The 24,458-nt window shown below is 43.5% G+C and overlaps 1 protein-coding gene across 2 annotated transcripts in view; it reads left to right on the forward strand.

Moving 5' to 3' along the window:
- The window catches only part of atp2c1 (ATPase secretory pathway Ca2+ transporting 1), a 113,552-nt gene that overhangs the window by 20,117 nt on the left and 68,977 nt on the right, over positions 1 to 24,458 (forward strand). The gene's annotated exons all lie outside the window — the stretch shown is intronic.

Consider the following 24,458-nt stretch of genomic DNA (forward strand, 5'->3'; position numbering starts at 1 on the left):
GGAAGTGGTGTGAGCAAGCTTCTTATCCTTCTTGTACCCTCATGACACAATGATTACTTGTGGACTTGAAATAAACAGTCATTAATCAATGCCTCCCCAGAGTTAACTCTAATCTTGAATTTCTTGTTGTTTAGAAATCTTCCTCCCATATCTATCTATCTTCTATTCTATATATTACTAAAAGTCTGTTCTTGACCGGTTTTGGCCATCTGTGCTGTGATTTCCGAGAGAACGCTGCCACCTACGACCGTCATTTTTGGCCACCTAGCTCAGATCCCCCCTCCGCCGCATGTGTGCCGAGGATTTTTCCCATCGATTAAAAATGACAGAGATATTAATGTTTTTACAAAATTCCCCATTCTCTCTGCCGCCCCCGCTGGCGGCAGGGGGGAGGGACTATAAAACCAGGAAGTGGTGTGCCTCAATCAGTGTCTGCAAGCTGGAGGAAAGCAGAGGGTCACATTTCTCTGAGCTGTGAATAACACTGAACACATGTCTACTCAAACGCGAGTGCCCTTAGTGGTTCTAAAATGCTTGCAAAAAGTGTCTATTGGTTCTAAAGCTTGCAAAAAAATGTCTATTGGTTCTAAAGCTTGCAAAAAAAATGTCTATTGGTTTTAAAGCTTGCAAAAAATGTCTCTATTGGTTCTAAAGCTTGCAAAAAATGTCTATTGGTTCTAAAGCTTGCAAAAAATATGTCTATTGGTTCTAAAGCTTGCAAAAATATGTCTATTGGTTCTAAAGCTTGCAAAAAAAGTCTATTAGTTCTAAAGCTTGCAAAAAAGTGTCTATTGGTTCTAAAATGCTTGCAAAAAAATGTCTATTGGTTCTAAAGCTTGCAAAAAATGTCTATTGGTTCTAAAGCTTGCAAAAAAATACTTACTGCAAATGGTGGCTTGGTTGTTTTGGCTTGAAGTTGAAAGGCACTACTTACTGCAAATGGTGGCTTGGGAGCTTTGACTTGAAGTTGAAAGGCACTACTTACTGCAAATGGGGGTGTGGGTGCATTGGCTTGAAGTTGAAATACACTACTTACTACAAATGGTGGCATGAAGTTGAAAGGCACTACTTACTGCAAATGGTGGCTTGGGTGCTTTGGCTTGAAGTTGAAAGACACTGCAAATGGTGGCTTGGGAGCTTTGAAGTTGCACTAACTGCAAATGATGGCTTGGGTGTGGCTTGAAATTGAAAGACACCACTTACTGCAAATGGTGGCATGAAGTTGAAAGGCACTACATACTGCAAATGGTGGCTTGGGTGAATTGGCTTGAAGTTGAAAGGCACTATTTACTGCTAATGGTGGCTTGGTTGCTTTGACTTGAAGTTGAAAGGCACCACTTACTGCAAATGGTGGCTTGGGTGTGGCTTGGGTGTGGTTTGAAGTTGAAAGCCACTACTTACTGCAAATGGTGGCGTGGGTGCATTGGCTTGAAGTTGAAAGGCACTACTGTAAATGCACTTACTTCCTGTTTGCACTGTATATTGATTTTAGATAAAACGCTACCACTTATGGCTGTGATTTTTGGCCATCTTACTCGGTCCCCCTCCGCTGAACAGATGCAGAGAATTCTTCCCATCAATGAAAAATAAGTGTTATTAGTTTAAAAAAAAAATGTTGAGAATCTCTCCTGTCAATCACCCCATGAAAGCCACACCTTTTCCGGTGGGGGGGGGGGAGAGGGGTTATAAAACCGGAAATGTGGGTGTGGCTCAGTCTCTGCAAGATGGAGGAGGGAGAGGTCATGACTCTCTGTGTTTAGTGGCTTTGCACCCTACTTCAAATGGTATGAAACTGCACTTGAATTTGGTGGCCTTGCACCCTGGTAGAAGTGGTAAGAAACTGCACTTGAATTTGGTGGCCTTATACCCTGCTTGAAATAGAATTTCAAGGATTAGCCGTGAGTCAACTACCAGCCGTGAGTGAGTGAGTGAGTTGCCAGCACAACAGGCTTGATTGACTGAGACGCCAGCCCAAGAATCCATTTGGTGCGCACAATTTGCATACTAGCCCTCTGGAAACCAGTCCCTTCAGCCCAACACCCATACTAGCGCTCCAGAAAGCCCCCCCCCCCCCCCCCCCCCCCCCCCCCCCCCCCCCCCCCCCCCCCCCCCCCCCCCACAACTGGCCACCAATATTAGAATTGGTGGAGAGGTGAAATATTGCGTTGGATGACCAGCCCTCCTGTGTGATGCTGGGACCCAACGGGTCCCACTTATTGTAATATATCATAAATATCCAGATTCTACTCGCCAAAGATGTCGTTTGTTATCTTTTGGAGACTTGTTTGTTAAACACAGTGACCAAGAGAAACTGTAATGCAAGATTGCAGCAGATAAGAACCTAGACAGAACTGTGAAGGACTATCCTCCTCACTATTGATAAGGAAGCCTGCTTCTTGGCAGAATGTTTCAGCTTTAGCTATTTTAACTACATTCTATCTTGGCCATTTTCCCATCATGCTCCCCAGTATGTCAGCTCTAGGGTTAACCAAACTATTACCTGCTCATTTTCCTTATAATACTCAAAATTCCTTACAACAATCGGAGAACGTACTTGTTGTTTGTGTCCAGCGTGTCGGCTTCAACATGGGATACTGCAGCCGCTGATGTGGCTCTTTATCTTTTGCAAGTGTTATGGAGTAGATAAAGTCAATGATGTGTTCCATTTAAACATCAAACAGACAGCACTGGAAGATGTTGTGAAAAGGCAAAGTGGTTTATTATGCAACTTTGTGCAAAGAAGATGTCAAATGAATGCATCAGATCATTTATTTTATGAGCTGGTGGTTCCATGGAGCACTGCTGACTTGCCATAGTTTATATCCGCACCATGCAGCTTAACATTGGCTTTAAATAAGCTGCTAAATTGAAAATTCTTTGTCAGTAAATTTGAGTTTATTTTAATTTATTTATTTCAACACTTTTTTTAACAAGAGAATGGCAGGTCTTACACAAGGTTTTTTTTGAGGAAATGATAAAAACGATCGCAGGCAGAGGAAATTAGGTTAACGTCTTCATGTGTGCCATGGACATTGTGGTGAAGGGCTTATTCCTGTGCTGTACTGCTCCATGTTTGATTAAATAAATCATATTTAAATATCACTAATGTGTTAGAATCTCTTGTCTGCATCATGGAAGCTGTTTGTTTGCTGTTCTGCTTTGTGGGTGGATTTATCATCAGATCCAGAGGATGTTTTCATCTGAAGGATGGCAAAACGCCAGTGTGCCCAAGGGGAATGGGTGAGTGGACGGTGTGAACGGGGGAGTGGAGCCTGATGGAGAATAGTTTAGCTCTGTGCATCATTGGGTTTTGCTTTGTTATAAAATGTAGGTGAGATTTATCATTCATCTCTGTTTCCTCTTAGAGTTGAACAAGCAGAGATTGGCCATCAATTTATTCTCATCAAGCAGAAACATGACCCATTAACATTTGGTGTGATTTATATTTGATGATGCTGTATGCACACACATTTAAAGACAATTAACTGTTTTTTAGTTTAGAGCTACAGAGCTGACAGGCCCTTCGGCCCACTGAGTCTACACTGACCAGCAAGCCCCACACATTATCACTATCCTATACTAGGGACAATTTAAATTTATACCAAGCCAATTAAACTACAAACCTGTAGGTCTTTGAAGTATGGGAGGAAACTAAAGATCTTGGAGAAAACCCATGCAGGTCACAGGAGAACGTACAAACTCCGTACAGACAGCACCCGTAGTCGGGGTCGAACCTGGGTCTCTGGTGCTGTGAGGTAGCAACTGTGCTACTTTGTTGCAGTGTCACTCTCAGCAAACTTCTCTAAACACCAGTGTGAAGTAGCTGAGGAATAGGAGCAAGAAAAGCTCATATAATTTTTTGCCTAATCTGTCATTCAATTATATTAGCTTACATACACGTCCACCTCTTGTTTACCCAAAGCCTATATATTTACTGTGTTAAACTATTTCAGATTTTAATCTAGTGTCACAAATCATGAAGAGCTGTTTGGCGGTTGGCGGCGCGGCTCTGGCCAGCAGCGGCCTCTGCAGTCTGTCCGCGTTTTATTATTTTTCTGTCTGTGTTTTAATGTAGTTTTTGTTATTTTTTGTTGGGGTGTGTGTGTGGGGGGGTGGGGGTGGGGTGGGAGGGGGGGGGGAAACTTTTTAAATCTCTCCCTGCACTGGAGACCCGACCTTTTCTCGTCGGGTTTCCGTTGTCGTTGGGGCCACAACGAGGAGCGGCCTCCAACAGGAAGAAGCCGGGGACTCTGGTGCCGACGACTCACCTCACCGTCGCGGGGCTGGCCGAGTCCGGAACGGGTGGAGCGGTGGAGGAGCGCTGCTGCTGCTGCTGCTGCTGCTGCTACCGGAGAGTCGGAGGCCCCCAACGACAGGTCTGTGGATGGCGGCACCGGGAGCCCGCGGATCCCTGGAGGGAGACCGCTTTTCAGGGCTCTCGCAACGGCGACTTCCCCTGCTCGAATTGCGGGGTCGAAGAGCTTCTGGAGCGGGGCCTGACACCACTGCCCCGCGCGGCTTGGAATGGCCGCGGGACTATGCGAGCGCACACCGGGGGCTCTAACACCTAGACCCGGTGTGCGACCTTGCACCACCCGGCGTGGCTTTAATGGCCGCGGGACAATTGCCATCGCCAGCCGGGGGCTTTGACTTTGACTCTGACAGGGGGGGGGGGGGGGGGATAAGTGCAGTGGAGAAATAAGTTTATTTGGCCTTCCATCACAGTGATGTGATGGATGTTTATGTAAATTATGTTGTGTCTTGGGTCTATGTGTTTGTATGTATGGCTGCAGAAACGGCATTTCGTTTGGACCTCAAGGGGTCCAAATGACAATAAATGTATCTTATCTTATCTTATCTTGTTTGTCAATTTGTTTCATATCCTGTTGCATAACTCGTGTCAGGGAATCTACATGTTGTGTACTTGTAATGTTTCTTTGGCATTGCGCCAATATTTTTTATTTTAGATTGTTATCGAGTGCAGGAAATAATTTGGTGCCATTGAACATCTTTTTAACATCTATTTTAAGACCCAATTTCCTACAATATTTCTGTGCTTCTTTCACTGCTCTGGGTCTTAGACATCTATTTCTTGTTTTTCATACGTTTGCGAAAATGATCCAAATTCTTGCAATTCTGAGAGTTTCATGGTATTTGGCCTCAGCTAAATTTACCAGATTTACCTATCCATCTTTAATTTCATTCATTATATTATGCTATATAATTGTTATGTTTATATACTCAACAGCTTTTTGCCATCTAGTAAATAGGGCAATGTTTGTTTTTGTTCTTGGATTAAGGCGCTTGATAGGCCATTTCAAAGGGCAGGAAGGAGTAAAACATGTTAATGTAGCGCTGGTGTCAGCGACAGGTAAGGATGCATAAGGAAGATTAGAAGATTTAGATTAAAAGGTTTGACAGTAAATCATGACAAGCATAAGACTTAAATTCTCAGCAGTATATTCCAGTGAAAAATCAATGTCAATAAAAACGATCTATCTGACTGAACACGAGGTTAGTAATAAATTAAATGGTTGATAATGCTGGCAAGAAGAACGGTATCTTTGAGGATTAGAAGAGTTTTTGGAAGAAGCATTGAATGACTAAAACAAATTGGAATAGGTAGATTCAAGAGAGTGATGTAACAAATTTTAGATGATCAGCCATGATCACATTGGTATGTGTGGTATGTGAAGTATATTGGTATGTGAGGTATATTTAGGTATGTGATGAGGAAAAAAGTAGTTAAGACCAAAGTTGAACCCTTGAAGACCGAAAAAGGTGAATTTATTATGGGGAACAAGGAAATGGCAGATGAGTTGAACAGGTACTTTGTTTGTGTCCTCCTTAGTGAAGACAGATCCAATCTTCCTGATATAGTAGTGGCCAGAGGATCTGGGGTGACGGAGGAACTGAAGGAAATCCACATTAGGCAGGAAATGGTGTTGGATAGACTGATGGGACTGAAGGCTGATAAATCCCCAGGGCCTGATGCTCTGCATCCCAGGGTACTTAAGAAAGTGACTAGAAATCGTGGATACATTGGTGATAATTTTTCAATGTTCTATAGACTCGGGATCAGTTCCTGTGGATTGGAGGGTAGCTAATGTTATCCCACTTTTTAAGAAAGGCGGGAGAGAGAAAACGGAATTATAGACCAGTTAGCCTGACATCGGTGGTGGGGAAGATGCTGGAGTCAATTATAAAAGATGAGATAGCCGAACATTTGGATAGCAATAACAGGATCGGTCCGAGTCAGCATGGATTTACGAAGGGGAAATCATGCTTGACTAATCTTCTGGAATTTTCTGAAGATGTTACTAGGAAAATGGACAAGGGAGAGTCAGTAGTTGTAGTGTACCTGGACTTTCAGAAAGCATTTGATAAGGTCCCACATAGGAGATTAGTGGGCAAAATTAGGGCACATGGTATTGGGGGTCGAGTGCTGACATGGATAGAGAAGTGGTTGGCAGACAGGAAACAAAGAGTAGGGATTAACGGGTCCCTTTCAGAATGGCAGGCAGTGACTAATGGGGTACCGCAAGGTTTGGTGCTGGGACCGCGGCTATTTACAATATATATCAATGATTTAGATGAAGGGATACAAAGTAACATTAGCAAATTTGCAGATGACACAAAGCTGGGTGGCAGTGTGAACTGTGAGGAGGATGCTGTGAGAATGCACGGCAGATGAAGTTTAATGGGGATAAATGTGCGGTTATCCAATTATAAGGTCCTTATCAAATGTGCGGTTAATGCATTTCGTTGTCTCTGTACTGTACACTGACAATGACAATTAAAATTGAATCTGAATCTGAATCTGATTTGGTCGCAAAAACAGGAAGGCAGATTACTATCTAAATGGTGTCAAGTTGGGAAAAGGGGAAGTACAACAGGATCTGGGGGGGATCTTGTACATCAGTCTATGAAAGTAAGCAAGCAGGTACAGCAGGCAGTGAAGAAAGCGAATGTCATGTTGACATTTATAACAAGATGAATCGAATATAGAAGCTAAGAGGTCCTTCTGCAGTTGTACAGAGCCCTAATGAGACCACACCTGGAGTTTTGTGTGCAGTTTTGGTCCCCTAACTTGCTATTGAGGGAGTGCAGCGTAGGTTTACAAGGTTAATTCTCGGGATGGCAGGACTGTCATATGCTGAGAGAATGGAGCAGCTGGGCTTGTACACTCTGGAGTTTAGAAGGATGAGAGGGGAACTCATTGAAACATATAAGATTGTTTAGTGTTTGGACAGACTAGAGGCAGGAAACATGTTCTCTATGTTGGTCGAGTCCAGAACCAGGGGCCACAGTTTATGAATAAGGAGTAAGCCATTTAGAACGGAGACGAGGAAACACTTTTTTTCACAGAGAATGGTGAGTCTGTGAAATTCTCTGCCGTAGAGGCGGGTTAACCGGATGCTTTCAAGAGAGCTAGAAAGGGCTCTTAAAAATAGCAGAGTTAGGGGATATGGGGGGAAGGCAGGAACGGGGTACTGATTGTGGATGATTAGCCATGATCACATTGAATGGCAGTGCTGGCTCGAAGGGCCGAATGGCCTACTCCTGCACTGTGTCTATTGTCTATTGAATGGCGGTGCTGGCTCAAAGGGTTGAATGGCCTACTCCTGAATCTATTTTTCTCTGTTTTTCCATGGTTATTGCCTGGCCTATTGTGACACAAATATCACTATCAGCTTTCCCTAAATGTTGTATTGGCATCAGTTTATTACTATCATGCATACCGAGATACGGTGAAAACTTTTTTTTGTGTGCAATACAAGAAAGTATATCATACCTTTCATTCCATACATGAACTCCACTGGTGTTTAAGAAGGAACTGCGGATGCTGGAAAATCGAAGGTACACAAAAATGCTGGAGAAACAGTGGGTGCGGCAGCATCTATGGAGCAAAGGAGATAGGCAACGTTTCAGGCCGAAACCCTTCTTCTGAACTAGCACTATGTTGTCTATAAAATGTGTTTGCGCTAAATTTGTGGAAATTGTATGTGTGACAAGGTCACAAGTGAAATTTATTTTTAACTACTATGATTTTATTTTAGAACCTGTTATCACTCTGAGATTACATATCCATGAGTTGTGTTCTATACACTTTGACAAATTCCTGTGCGCATTTTTTGTTGCAGTTTTGGAACGCATTGTAAATTGCAAACCAAAGAATAAAAAAACGTGTGGTTAAAAATATTTGTTTATAAAAAAAATTGACGCAATGATGCAAGCAGGACAATGTTAGGATATATTTTATTGTGTTGGTATTACGTCCCATACTTGTATAATTATAGTTGGCCTTAATCCCCTGCCTCTACTGTCATTGCAAAAAAAGTGACGACCGTACACAATAGCAGTCAATTAACAATATATATCAATGATTTGGATGAAGGGATACAAAGTCTTCAAAGTTGGTTAAGAAGGTTAAACTGTTGGGTATAAATGCAGGAATAGCAAGATGGATTCAACAGTGGCTGAATGGGAGAAGCCAGAGGGTAATGGTGGATGGTTGTTTGTCGGGTTGGAGGCAGGTGACTAGTGGGGTGCCTCAGGGATCTGTGTTGGGTCCTTTGTTGTTTGTCATGTACATCAATAATCTGGATGAAGGTGTGGTAAATTGGATTAGTAAGTATGCAGATGATACCAAGATAGGGGGTGTTGTGGATAATGAAGAGGATTTCCAAAGTCTACAGAGTGATTTAGGCCATTTGGGAAAATGGGCCGAAAGATGGCAGATGGAGTTTAATGCTGATAAATGTGAGGTGCTACACCTTGGCAGGACAAATCAAAATAGGACGTACATGGTAAATGGTAGGGAATTGAAGAATACAGTTGAACAGAGGGATCTCGGAATAACCGTGCATAGTTCCTTGAAGATGGAATCTCGTATAGATAGGGAGGTAAAGAAAGCTTTTGGTATGCTAGCCTTTATAAATCAGAGCATTGAGTATAGAAGCTGGGATGTAATGTTAAAATTGTACAAGGCATTGGTGAGACCAAATCTGGAGTATGGTGTACAATTTTGGTCGCCCAATTATAGGAAGGATGTCAACAAAATAGAGAGAGAGTACAGAGGAGATTTACTAGAATGTTGCCTGGGTTTCAACAACTAAGTTACAGATAGATTGAATAAGTTAGGTCTTTAATCTCTGGAGCGCAGAAGGTTAAGGGGGGACTTGATAGAGGTCTTTAAAATGATGAGAGGCATAGACAGAGTTGATGTGGACAAGCTTTTCCCTTTGAGAATAGGGAAGATTCACACAAGAGGACATGACTTCAGAATTAAGGGACAGAAGTTTAAGGGTAACATGAGGGGGAACTTTACTCGGAGAGTGGTAGCGGTGTGGAATGAGCTTCCAGTGGAAGTGGTGGCGGCATGTTCATTGGTATCATTTAAAAATAAATTGGATAGGCATATGGATGAGAAGAGAATGGAGGGTTATGGTATGAGTGCAGGCAGGTGGGACTAAGGGAAAAAAAGTTGTTCGGCGCGGAATTGTAGGGCCGAGATGGCCTGTTTCCGTGCTGTAATTGTTATATGGTTATATGGTGACATTAGCAAATTTGCAGATGACACTAAGCTGGGTGGCAGTGTGAACTGTGAGGAGGATGCGGTGAGAATGCAAGGTGACTTGGACAAGTTGGGGGAGTGGGCAGATACATGGCAGATGAAGTTTAACGGGGATAAATGTGAGGTTATCCAATTTGGTCGCAAAAACAGGAAGACGGATTACTTTCTGTAGTGCTGACAAGTCACAAGATCACGGTTTCAAGGCCAAATCTGTCCATGCTGATATTTTTCTTTAAATTGTATTTTACTTCTGGAATGTTCCAGAATCTGCATGGAAATGTAATTTGTAGCTACAACATAATTTCATTACTTGGATAACTATTTTAAAAACTAATTTGTATTAGAGATGTTACCTTTTTTCTAATTGTACAAGTCAACACTAATCTGTTGTACTAAAGAATTGACCTTGAGCGAAATATACGTATCACATGGAAGCTGTGGAATGTTTGTTAACCACTGTAGAGGCCTACAATACCCCTTAAGATCAGCAGAATTTATTATTTAGATTTGGCTACGTTTGAAAATGTTAAGACTTAAATTTTTAGTAATCTATTTTGACATTCTAGGTCGGAGAATAACCAAAAAATTAGCTATGTTCTTGTCCAATTCCAAACTTGATCTTTTGCAGTTCCTTTGAATGTACTAGCTTCTTGGTGCTAATGAAAGAGCTGACGTATTAACAATCAAGTGTTCAAACTCAAGGAAATTTAGCCCCTAAAGGAAACCATGTCAAGGAGAATGTGTAAAACAGCATGGAAATTGGTCATTTGGCCCATCAAATCTAGTCGTACCATCAAACACCTTTTTTGCACTTATCCTATTTTATATTCTGTATGTTCCATACCTATAAATTAACTCCTTGCGGAAATTTTGAAAGGAAAAAACATAGTAAAGGAAGAATGATGGGGCATTCTTTTTAAAGCAGATACTCACCTAGCCTAGACAAAGTATATTTCTGGTTGATTGTTGATTGCGGGTGGATTGTTACAACCACCTATCATCTTCCAGCCTCTGTCGCTGTTTGCACACATTCTTCCCCCACCTGACTCCATCGCCAATCAACCAACCTACACCTGGATCTAACTATTGCCTGCCACCTCTTGTAACAACCCTACTGCTTGCCTTTTTATGCTTGCTACCTCCCCTCTACTGTCAACTGTCCATCTGAATGAATGAATGATACCTTATTGTCACGTGACGTCACAATGATATTCTTTGTTTTACATACCCAAGGGTTGCAAAGAGTCGCCAAATAAACGGTGATGACGAAGTTACAAGAATCCCATTTTAATTGAAACTATTTAATACATTCCACTTGTGGTCCCCTTAATTCTCGGTGGTTCCCCCACACTGGACCCTCCTTTGTTCTCCCTCTCGGCGGTTTCCCAAGCTAGGTCTTCCTTTGTTGCAGGCAGTGTGTCTGACCTCCGACACCCACGTGGCCCACCCATGACCTCGACTGCCTTGGCCTGCCCTCGACCACCGACCCAACAACAGCAGATTTTCCCGCCATGGATTTCCTGCCATGGATACTACATGACCTGATGAGTTCCTTCAGCAGATAGTTTGTTGATCCAGATTCCACATCTACATTCTCTTGTGTCTTTTTTCCCCCCTCATTCTTCCCTGCCACAAGAGTGCTGGTGGATTGAACAAATGAGCATTTGCTCTTTATATAAGATGGAATGGATAAACTGAATATTTACGAGCCACTTAGATGAACTGTGAACAAGCTTTTCGAATAGATATTTTATAAGTGACAATATAAACCTTTTTAAAAGGGTAATGGTGTTTCAGGGACAGTCAAATGTCATTGGATTTGATGAGGGAAATGCACTTGAAGTCACCTTCATGGATTTTAACTAGGCAATTGATAGATGTCAGAAAAATAAAAGCCCATGGGATCGAAGATTTAAGTGGGGGTTTAAATAGGTTTGGTAGCAGGAAGCAAAGAACAATGGCTAATTGTTTTGTGACAGTAGGCTATTACCAGTGATGTAGACACACGGCACTGCAGATGGTGGTTTACCAAAAAAGACACAAAATGGAGTAACTCGTGGTGGGGGTGGGGGGGAAGTCAGGAAGTCAGTCTCCAGAAAACATGGATAGGTGACGATTTGGGTCAGGACTCCTTCAAACTGACTATAGCAGGTGGGAGAAAGTTAAGAGGAATGAAGATAGGAAAAAAGATAGAAACAAAAGGCAGCATCTCTGGAGAGAAGGAATGGGTGACATTTTGGGTCGCGCCCCTTCTGCCAAAACTTAGCAAGTGATAGGTGACTATCGATGAGCGATAGTTGATCGATTGGCAGATGGTTGGGCAAAAACCGGAGATGGTAAGTCAAAACGTGTGAGATCAGGATGCAATGGTAGAAGTGTGTTAGAGTGTGAAGAAATGTAAGGGTAGAAGCTAATATTATCCCACTTTTTAAGAAAGGCGGGAGAGAGAAAACGGGGAATTATAGACCAGTTAGCCTGACATCGGTGGTGGGGAAGATGCTGGAGCCAATTATAAAAGTTGAAATAGCGGCACATTTGGATAGCAGTAACAGGATCGGTCCGAGTCAGCATGGATTTACGAAGGGGAAATCATGCTTGACTAATCTTCTGGAATTTTTTGAAGATGCAACTAGGAAAATGGACAAGGGAGAGCCAGTAGATGTAGTGCCTGGACTTTCAGAAAGCATTTGATCAGGTCCCACATAGGAGATTAGTGGGCAAGATTAGGGCACATGGTATTGGGGGTAGAGTGCTGACATCGATAGAGAAGTGGTTGGCAGACAGGAAACAAAGAGTAGGGATTAACGGGTCCCTTTCATAATGGCAGGCAGAGACTAGTGGGGTACCGTAAGGCTCAGTGCTGGGACTGCAACTATTTACAATGTACATCAATGATTTGGATGAAGGGATTCAAAGTAACATTCGCAAATCTACAGATGGCACAAAGCTGGGTGGCAGTGTGAACTGTGAGGAGGATGCTATGAGAGTGCAGGGTGACTTGGACAGGTTGGGGGAGTGGGCAGATGCATGGCAGAAAATGTGAGGTTATCCACTTTGGTAGCAAAAACAGGAAGGCAGATTACTATCTAAATGGTGTCAAGTTGGGAAAGGGGAAGTACAATGGGATCTGGGGTCCTTGCACATCAGTCTATGAAAGTAAGCATGTAGGTACTTAAGGATAAGGGGGAAATCCTTTAAAACCGAGATGAGGAGAACTTTTTTCACACAGAGAGTGGTGAATCTCTGGAACTCTCTGCCACAGAGGGTAGTTGAGGCCAGTTCATTGGCTATATTTAAGAGGGAGTTAGATGTGGCCCTTGTGGCCAAGGGGATCAGAGGGTATGGAGAGAAGGCAGGTACGGGATACTGAGTTGGATGATCAGCCATGATCATATTAAATGGCGGTGCAGGCTCGAAGGGCCGAATGGCCTACTCCTACACCTAATTTCTATGTTTCTATGTTTCTATGCTTAATCAGTCTTATTGCCTGTGGGAAGAAGCTGAGGAGCATCCTCAGTTGCAGTTGTACAGAGCCCTAGTGAGACCACAACTGGAGTATTGTGTGCAGTTTTGGTCCCCTAATTTGAGGAAGGCCATTGTTGCTATTAAGGGAGTGCAGCATAGGGTTACTAGGTTAATTCCCGGGATGGCGGAACTGTCACATGCTAAGGGAATGGAGCAGCTGGGCTTGTACATTCTGGAGTTTAGAAGGATGAGAGGGTATCGCAAAGTCCAAGTAGCCTTTATTGTCATTCAGACCTTGCGGTCTGAACAAAATTTTGTTGCCTTGCTGTCCTACATATAGTAAAAATGACAAAAACACACATAAACACAAATTAACATCCACCACAGTGAGTTGAATACTCCTCACTGTGATGGAAGGCAAAAGTCTTAAGTCTTTGTCTCTTCCCTTCTTATTCTCCCTCTGCGCCGAGGCGACCCAGGCTTCAGATGTTGTGACCCCGTCGGGCGATGGTAAGTAATGTCAGTCCCACGGCTGAATCCAAGCTCCGCGAATGGGCCGGTTCAAGTCCGCGGCCTGGGGTGGTCGAAGCTGCCATTCTTCCAGTCCAGCGGATGCAGCTGTTGTTGCGGGAACTCCGGAGAACAGGTCACCAACCTGTGACCTGCGAGCTCCCGACGATGTCGTCCACTGGGCCCGCGGTCGGGCCGGGTGGCTGCTGCCACCGGAACGCTGCCCCAGCTCCGAGGCCGGGTTGTCACTGTCCCAGCCCCGAGGCCGGGTCGTCGCTGCTGCAGCCCCAGCTCCGAGGCTGCCAGCTCCGCTATTAGGAAGGAAGAGACCAAAAACATGTTTCCCCCACCCATACACATACACAACCTAATAAACCAAAAATTAACTAAAACAGTACAAAAGAACAACAACAAAAAAGAAAAAAACAGACTGCAGGCGAGCCGCAGCTGCTAAGGCAGCGCCGCCATCTTGGTTGAAACGTATAAGATTGTTAAGGGTTTGGACACGCTTGAGGCAAGAAACATATTTCCGATGTTGGGGGAGTCTAGAACCAGGGGCCACAGTTTAAGAATAAGTAAGCCATTTAGAACGGAGACGAGGAAACACTTTTTTCACAGAGAGTGGTAAGTCTGTGGAATTCTCTGCCTCAGAGGGCGGTGGAGGCAGGTTCTCTAGATGCTTCCATGAGTGAGCTCGATAGGGCCCTTAAAAATAGAGTCGGGGGGTATGGGGAGAAGGCAGGAATGGGGTACTGATTGGGGATGATCAGCCATGATCACATTGAATGGCGGTGCTGGCTCGAAGGGCCGAATGGCCTACTCCTGCACCTATTGTCTATTGTGAAGCCAGAGGAGGAAAGATAGGTGGGAGAGGGCAGGATGATGGGGATGGGGAAAAATGGGTGCGCAGCTGAGAGAGGCACAAGGAAGAGGGGAAAAAAGGCAGGGGGATTAGTTTACCTATAATTGGTGAATTCAATGTTTATATTGTTGCATTGGCAACCCATGGGGTATACGAGGTGCTGTTGCTCCAGTTTGTGGGTAGCTTCGCTCTGACAATGGAGGAAGCCCAGGACAGAAAAGTTAGTATGGAAATGGAAAAATGAGAGAGAATAGTCAAATGGGAGAAGGTTGCAGAATCTACGCTTCGTCTCGTCGATGTATAGGAGGCCGAATTGGGAACATCAAATGCAGTAAAGAGGTTAGAGGAGGTGCATGTGAACCACTGTTTAACCTGGAAGGACTGCTGGGATCTCTGGTTGGATGTGAGGGTGGAGGTATATGGACAGGTGTTACACCTCTGCGGTTGCTGGGGATTGTCCTGAGGGAGGGGGTGGTTTCTGTGGGAAAGGAAGAGTGAACCAAGGAGTTGCGGAGTGAGCGGTCTCTACGGACATTGGAGAAGGATCTGTCTGATCGTGGGATCACATTGAAGGTGGCTGAAATGTCAGATAGTAATGTGTCAGATGCGGAGGTTGGTGTGTAATTGCACGTATGTGCAACGAGATTTTGTATGCAGCTTCCATCCGATATCATAACTTAAACAACTAATAAAATTTAGATTTAGATACCCCGAGAACATGGTTTATAAAAAGAACAGTAAAACAGTCTAAAGTGCAAATGTGTCTGTGCGATGTGACCATCCGAGGGAGACAGTTCATGGGGGTGGGGGGGCACTCAGCAGGGCCGGTTCAGAGTCGCTATAGCTCTGGGAATGAAGCTGTTCCTGAGTCTGGAGGTGCGGGCGTAGAAGGCCTTGTAACGTCTGCCGGAAGGTAGGAGTTTGAACAGTCCATTACAAGGGTGTGAGGAGTCTTTATGGATGCTGACGGCCTTCCTGAAGCACCGTGTGTGGTAGATGCCCTCCAAGGCTGGTAGCTGTGTCCCCAATCTTCTGCGCTCTGTGGACGACGCGCTGAAGAGCTCTCCTCTCCGCTTCCGTGCAGCTGAGATACCACACAGAGATGCCATACGTTAGTACTCTCTCTGCGGTGCAGCATCCAAGGGAATCCTGACCTTATTCCATCTATGGGAAGGGGGATTGAGAGCAGAACTGCGTTACACAGGAGATGTGGGTGAGGGCTTCATCTACGACAGCAGAGATGGGGTATGTTCTCTTTTGCAAGATGCAGTGTGAGAGAAGATGTAGTCCAAATAACTGTGGGAGTCAGTGGGTTTGTCATCTGTGATGGAGACAGATCAAGAATTGGGAGAGAGGTGTCAATGATAGTCTAAGTGAATTTGAGGGCAGGATGGAAGTTATTGGTAAAGTTAATGAAATCAACAAGTTGTGCAAAGGTGCAAGACAGAGCCGTGACATAGTCGTTGATTTGGTGGAGAAAGAGTTGGGGATGGTGTCAGGATACACAAGGACTGTTTGATTCAACCAACAAAAAAGGCAGGCATAGCTGGGGCCCATGCGAATGTCCCTAGCCATTACCAGTGATCTTCCACGGGAACTTGGTTCTTGACACTTTCTGATTTAAACCTAAATTTAGGGACATGATGATTGCAAGAAACCTCAAGCTACTTGAAATGCATTTTTTGTTTAATTTCCTATTGAAAAATTGTACGCATCAGGTAGCTTGTACATGGTTATATGTAATTTTGACTTTTCTGCTAAATGCGGAATGTTTAAAAAAAAATCTAAACAAATTTGATTAAATCAAAGTAAATTTAAACTGTATATTAAATGTCCAAATATGAAAGGTTTGGTTTGAAAATTACATTTTCAAATTTGACTGTGCATCACATAAATATTAATTTTTTTAAAAGCAGTCTGTTTCCATGTATACTTGATTGGCACCTGGCTTCGAATGGTTTGCACATTTCCATCCTCTCACTATATAAAATTATTAAGGGATTGGACAAGCTAAGATGCAGGAAACATATTCCTGATGTTGGAGTCCAAAACCAGGGGCCACAGTTTAAGAATAAAGGATAGGCCATTTTGAACTGAGATGAGGACATTTGTTTCTCCCAGAGAGTTGTGAATTTGTGAAATTCTCTGCCTCAGAAGGCAGTGGAGGCCGATTCACTGGATGCATTCAAAAGAGAGTTAGATAGAGCTCTTAGGGCTATTGGTAAAGTTTAACATTAAAGAAGAAAATTTAACATTAAAACATAAAAACATCCCCCCCCACAATGGTTCCCACTGTGGGGGAAGGCGCAAAGTCCAGTCCCCATCCACTTGTCCACCCATGGTTGGGCCTATTGAGGCCTCCGCAGTCGCCGCTACGGGGCCCGATGTTTCAGGCCCTCTCGTCGGGTGAAGGTGCTCTGGCGTGGGGAGAACCCTCAGCGGCTTGGGATGCCTGGAACGGCCGCTTCCTTACCGCAGACCGCGGCTTCCGAAGCCAACAGGCCGCGCTGGACGGAGCTCCACCATTGGTGATCTTGGCGAGAGATCCCAGGCTCCCGATGTAAAGTTCAGCACTGCCGCCCACGGCTGGCCACTCCACAGTCCTGCAGCTCCGTGATGTTCAATCGGCAGATCCCAGCTTAGTGTTCAGATCCGTGATGTCCAATCGGCAGATCCCAAATCAGTGTTCAGGCGCGGCGACCCGGGCAAGGCATCGCCGGCTCCGTGATAGCGCTCTAGCGGCTGTAATGCCTCCGAAGCCGAGGTCCCCCTCGGGAAACGCCGCTCCAGGCTCGCTGGTAGGCCGCGAGGACGGGTCGAAGGTGCTCCCCACTCTCCCCCAATGCAATATGCAAGTACCTTCAGCATGTCTCCAGATTATTGTTAAACACTTCCTTCTCAAGTTGATGCTAACTGTGCCAAAGTCCACATTCAACAGGAGTGAATATTTTAATAAAATGTACACTATGTTTGAAGGGCCGAATGGCCTACTCCATCTATTTTCTATCATGCTCCATATGCTCCAAGGAGGCTGCAGTGTACAGCAGACTGGAGATGTATTGTAGCTTTTCAACAAGGTTTGTTCAGCCTTTCACCAACCTGTCACCTCATTCATTGGGAGGAACAAGGACAGCAGACAAACTGCACATGATCGCTGTGAGTTTATTTTATTTTAAAGTACAGCCTTTTGAGTTTGATCCGCCATCCAATAAGGACATGGCTGATATGATCTTGGGCACTACTCAATGTTCCCCACTGTTACATGTGACCTGTACTTTCTCTATTGTCCAAAATCAGTGTTTCGTATCCTTGAATGTAGTCAATGCCTTATTCTCAAACTTTTAATCTGTCAAGAGAGGAGTTTACCTCTGTGTCAAATGGATGATCCATCATTCTAATTCTGTGTCCTCTAGTTCTAGATTCCCCTAAGAAGGAGACCAGTCCTATCAAGCTCCCTCAAAATGGCTTGCTTTACAGGAAGGATAATAAAATACGATGATTATAGACTACTCAAAGACTATATCTTTTCCTCTTGAGACAAATCCATTTATCCCAGAAATCAATCCTGTGAACTATGTTCTCCATTACAAGTATATTACCCCACAAGTACAGTGTTAGGGGTTATGGGGAGAAGGCAGGACATAGGGTCAGGAGGGAGTGATAGATCAGCCATGATTGAATGGCAGAGTACACTTGATGGATTGAATGGCCTGCTTCTGCTCCTATCACTTATGAAGTTAGGAGCCACAAAATTATTGTATGCAACTTGATGGAAAAATGTGAGATTGTGCACTTTGGTGTGGTTTTGTCAGTGCCCAGTTTAGTTGTGACATTTTTAGCAACCAACCTCCTTGCAGTAAAAGTCAACATTCTATTTACCTTCTTTACTTGCGGTATCTGCATTTCAACTTTGTCTCGTGTACAGATTCATCCAACAATAGAGCAGCATCTTGCCGTCTCTCTTCATTTAAACAATATTTTGCCTTTTAGTAGCAATGTTACAAAATTTTGAGATTTAAAAAATCAAGTCTGCAATTTGTCCCATCAGATAAAGCATAAAAAGAAGTTTAATTTGACACCTAATTCACTTTCATATCTTCAGTATTAAAAAATGTTATGGCCATTTTCATACTCTGAAATTAGCATCTTGTTCCCTATTGTTTTTTCATTGACTTAACTCAAAAGCTGTGATCGAGGACAGTCAAAAGCCCATAAATTTCTTAAAAATTAAGAGAATTGAAAGAAATTTTCAGTTATTATAGATTGAAGCATTCCGAAACAAATATGAAACAATCTTACTTGGATGACCAGAAATTAAAACATATAATTAGTTAGTTACCTAATTGTAGCTAATTACAAAATTCAATTACTAGATCTAAACATCTATCCATTTCTTAAGAAAAGGTTAACATTTTTAAATAGCCTAAGTGTCCAAATAACATTCACACAAGAATTCACAATATAACATGATTTTTAAATCTCATTGTCATGGATTTATAGGCCAAATGAAAAGGAATTTAGTGTTTAATTCCCGTAAATTAATGGCCATTTAAATCATCTTGCTAGTGGGATTTTGAGGAACGCGATCGTTTGGAACGTTGCGGTGAATTTAAACCCTATATCAGCAGGAAAAACACTGCCGGTGCGTATATTTACATAATCATATTTTCGCCGATGAAATTTTGATTAAAGTAATCCTAAGAAGCACGTTTATATGTAAAATAAACAACTTACCTGATGTTTTGTCCCCTACGTGAGATCCATCCCGTTGACGGCGTTCGAAGTAGCTTTTTATTTTACTCCAGCAAAGAATTTTCAGCATCAGGTAGTAGCCCGAGAAAATGTATCTCGGATAGGCAGGGGAAAACGGCATTTTAATCCCACCCACCCCTCAAAGGTGCCAAAGTCGCGCACATGGTCAGTGGCAGAACTGCAGCGCCGCTGAAGGTAAGTTTTGTAACATACCTACTTTTAGTCATTCTTACCAAACCAGATGACCTGATTTCATGGAATTGCACACCGCCCTAACTCGGTACTATCATTACCTTCGTGTCGTCATTGCAGTATTAAAATCCTAAACCTCCCCACCCTTCCCAATGCAATATGGGAATAGCTTTAGCATGTCTCAAGATTATTGTTAACCACTTCCTTCTCAAGTTGATGCTAACGTGCCAGTCCACATTCAACAGGAGTGTATTTTTTAATAAAATGTACACTATGTTTGGCTTTTGTTCTTTTCTGTAGATTTAAGTATTCTCAGTCACGTTTTATTTGCTTATTTTTAGGATGTTAAGTTAAGTTGGTTCACACATCAACTGGTGTGAAGATAAGATATGTACATTCCTGTCACGTGTCAATTTTCTTTTGTTTGTATGAAACTTCTGCTGGTAACAACGTGAAGATTAATGGACTTGCAAAACCAGTTTTTTCATCAGTAACTGCAGGGTTTACAGTGTCATTGCGTGCAGGTGTACAATCAAGTGATGGCACAAGCATTAATTGAAGAAGAAAAGTCATAGTACTATAGAGCAGAAATGGGCCCCACAGCACAGCTCGTACATGCTGACCAAGAAATATTATCTAAGCTAGTCCCATTTACCTGCATTTGGCTCATATCCCCCTCAAAGAAGAACTTGTTTTTATGCTCCATCTACCCCAGTCTGGGGACATCCCAATGAATATTATTGCAATAATATAAGCAAATGGCCATGAGGACCCATAAACTGGAAATATATAAATTAACAGTTCATCAGGATTGTTTGTGTTGACTGAGCCTTGAAAGTTGGCCTCCTTCATTTAAAAAAAAAAATTCTGACTCCTTTGTGTATCCAATGAAACGATCAAATTGGGCTCGCTGTAACATTTGACAGCTGTGTTCTAGTCTATTGCAAGGTTATCCCTGAACCAGAGAACTGTTGTGGCTGTTAATCTTATTGCAGTACTGAAATATTGCATTGCGAAAGCAGTCATCTGACATTCTAAACCAACCTTCTGTTGCAGGTGAATATAAAATATTACCTGGCAATATTTTTGCAGTGGAAGAGAGGATTTATCACCATTGCCCTGGTCAATACAGTCCCCCACACAGCATTATTACACAAGCGAAGATCGAGTAGTTGTTCATGAGATTTTGTTGCCTGTAAATTTACAGTCACATTTTCTACATTACATTTCCAAGTGATACGTTTTAGAACATTGTCATCAGGTCATGACAATCCCATTTTTGGTCGCCCAATTATAGGAAGGATGTCAACAAAATAGAGAGAGTACAGAGGAGATTTACTAGAATGTTGCCTGGGTTTCAACAACTAAGTTACAGAGATAGGTTGAATAAGTTAGGTCTATATTCTCTGGAGCGCAGAAGGTTAAGGGGGGACTTGATAGAGGTCTTTAAAATGATGAGAGGGATAGACAGAGTTGATGTCGACAAGCTTTTCCCTTTGAGAATAGGGAAGATTCAAACAAGAGGACATGACTTCAGAATTAAGGGACAGAAGTTTAGGGGTAATATGAGGGGGAACTTCTTTACTCAGAGAGTGGTAGCGGTGTGGAATGAGCTTCCAGTGGAAGTGGTGGAGGCAGGTTCATTGGTATCATTTAAAAATAAATTGGATAGGCATATGGATGAGAAGGGAATGGAGGGTTATGGTATGAGTGCAGGCAGGTGGGACTAAGGGGGAAAAAAATTTGTTCGACACGGACTTGTAGGGCCGAGATGGCCTGTTTCCGTGGTGTAATTGTTATATGGTTATACGGTTATAGGTCATACAGCACAGAGATAAGTTTGTGCCGACCATTGAGCACCCTGTTATATTAATCCTACACAGATCCTATTTTTTGTTCTTCTGCAATCTCGTCAACTTGATCCCCAGAGTCAAGTGACCGGCCTTAAACTGCCAACTGGTAGCACATATATAGATTTTGATGAATCTTGTTGGGTCGCCACTCTGCTGGACCACTAAGTACACCATAGTACACCGATGTCAAACTTTTGTTCATCGACTCCTAGGTATTCAACACAATCTTCATCTAAACATCATCAAACTCGTGGGGAACTCTTCAAGTTATAGGAGTAGAACTAGGCCATTCGACCCATCGAGTCTACTCCGCCATTCAATCATGGCTGATCTCTGCCTCTGAATCCCATTTTCTTGCCTTCTCCCCATAACCCTTGACACCCGTTTTAATCAAGAATTTCTCCATCTTCCCTCTGCACTGGGTCCTTGACTTCCTCATCAGTAGATGTCAATCAGTACAGATTGGTAACAACACTTCCTACTTGCTGACTAACAGTACAAGGGCATATCAAGTCGGTGTGCCCAGTCTCCTGCTCTATTCTATTCTCACTTTACCCATGACTGTAACCAGATACTGTTACATCGCCATCCTTAACTTGTTACTGTAGGTCATGTTGTCTCTTGCGGGAGGAGCATCAAGGCAAATTCCTTGTATGTGAATACTTGGCCAATAAACTTTAATTCATTCAACTTGCAGAGGACAGGAGTTAGATTGATATTCTGGTTTGAATTGTGTCAGAACAGTCTTGCCCTCAACATTAGCAAGACCAAGGAGCTGATTGTTGACTGCAGGAAGGGAAAGTTGAGCGTACATGAACCTGCCCTTGTCGGTGAGACTGTGGTGGAGAGAATCAGTAGCTTCAAGTTTCTGGGTGTGCAAACCTCTGATGATCTGTCCTCAGCCAAGCACATTGATGCAATCACAAAAAAAAGAATATCATGCATGCCTCTACTTCCTCAGAAGTTTGAGGAGATTTGCCATGTCGTTGAATACCTTCTCGAACCTTGACAGAGGTGCAGTGGAGAGCTTACTGTCTGGTGCATCATAGCCTAGTTTTGTAAATGGAACTCCCACTGGCTGCAGAAAATGATGGACACTGCCTGGTTCATCACAGGTACTCCACAGAGTAGGAGTAAACGGGTCCTTTTCACAATGGTAGGCAGTGACTAGTGGGGTACCGCAAGGCTCAGTGCAGGGACCCCAGCTATTTACAATATATATTAATGATTTGGACGAGGGAATTGAATGCAACATCTCCAAGTTTGCGGATGACACGAAGCTGGGGGGCAGTGTTAGCTGTGAGGAGGATGCTAGGAGGCTGCAATGTGACTTGGATAGGCTGGGCAAATGCATGGCAGATGCAGTGTAATGTGGATAAATGTGAGGTTATCCACTTTGGTGGCAAAAACAGGAAAGTAGACTATTATCTGAATGGTGGCCGATTAGGAAAAATGGAGATGCAACGAGACCTGGGTGTCATGGTACACCAGTCATTGAAAGTAGGCATGCAGGTGCAGCAGGCAGTGAAGAAAGCGAATGGTATGTTAGCATTCATAGCAAAAGGATTTGAGTATAGGAGCAGGGAGGTTCTACTACAGTTGTACAGGGTCTTGGTGAGACCACACCTGGAGTATTGCGTACAGTTTTGGTCTCCTAATCTGAGGTTCTGAAAGACATTCTTGCCATAGAGGGAGTACAGAGAAGGTTCACCAGATTGATTCCTGGGATGTCAGGACTTTCATATGAAGAAAGACTGGATAGACTCGGCTTGTACTCGCTAGAATTTAGAAGATTGAGGGGGGGGATCTTATAGAAACTTACAAAATTCTTAAGGGGTTGGACAGGCTAGATGCAGGAAGATTGTTCCCGATGTTGGGGAAGTCCAGAACAAGGGGTCACGGTTTAAGGACAAAGGGGAAATCTTTTAGGACCGAGATGAGAAAAATGTTTTATACACAGAGAGTGGTGAATCTGTGGAATTCTCTGCCACATAAGGTAGTTGAGGCCAGTTCATTGGCCATATTTAAGAGGGAGTTAGATGTGGCCCTTGTGGCTAAAGGGATCAGGGGGTATGGAGAGAAGGCAGGTACAGGATACCGAGTTAGATGATCAGCCATGATCATATTGAATGGTGGTGCAGGCACGAAGGCCGAATGGCCTACTCCTGTACCTATTTTCTATGTTTCTATGTATTGACCTTCCTGCCCTTGAATGGATCGACAGGAAGTTCTAGCCTCAAGAAGGCAATCAATATTAGGTTATCTCTGGATTGCTTGCAGTACCTCGTGCTGGTTATCTCTGGATTACTTCCAGTACCTCGTGCTAGTGAGGACAGGAACAGGGAGATAGGGGATCTGAATGTGTGGCTGAGGCGCTGGAGCGGAGAGCAAGGATTTAAATTTATAGACCACTGGGATCTCTTCTGGGGTAGGGGTGACCTGTACAAAAGGGACGGGTTACACCTTAATTGAGAGTTGTGAGTGTGTGGAATCCTCTACCTCAGAGGGCGGTGGAGGCAGGTTCTCTTGATGCTTTCAAGAGAGCTGGATAGGGGTCTTAAAGATAGCGGAGTCAGGGGATATGGGGTAAAGGCAGGAACGGGGTACTGATTGGGGACAATCAGCCATGTTAAGTCCAGGTTCAAGAACAGCTTCTTCCCATCAATCATCAGGCAGTTCAACAACCTGCATAACCCTATCCACAACCCTACCTCAGCAACAACGCACAAGGGACTTTGTATTTGGTTGCAGTAAGTCCTTTGACTTGCACTGTTAGGGTCTGCTCATGGTATAACTGATAGCTTGTATTATTGTGTATTACATATTTATTTGTTGTGTTGTAAAGCTGTGCCTGTAAAGCAGCATCAGGTAAGAAATTAATTGTACTGGTCCTGACGCATATGACAGACACTCTTGACTCGAGCTTCCACCACTCACTTGCACACTAAGAGCATTTTACAGTGACCAAGTAGCCAACCAACCTGTATCTCTTGGGGGTGGGGGGGGGGGGGGGGGGGGGGGGGGGGATATGAGAAACTCCACACTGACAATACAGGAGGTCAGTATTGAACCTAACGTCACTGGAGCTGTGAGGTAGCAGTCCTACACTCTGTGTCACTTTGGCACCTGTGAAAACTTCATATGTATGTAAGTCCATCTTTTAATTTGAAGATGGCAGTTTTCCCCCTGTAGAAATGCTAAATATCATGATCAAGACTTGATTAATGGTCAACGTGGGCTCAATATT

The sequence above is a fragment of the Leucoraja erinacea genome, chromosome 2 (assembly GCF_028641065.1).
Source record: "Leucoraja erinacea ecotype New England chromosome 2, Leri_hhj_1, whole genome shotgun sequence".
Taxonomy (NCBI): domain Eukaryota; kingdom Metazoa; phylum Chordata; class Chondrichthyes; order Rajiformes; family Rajidae; genus Leucoraja; species Leucoraja erinaceus.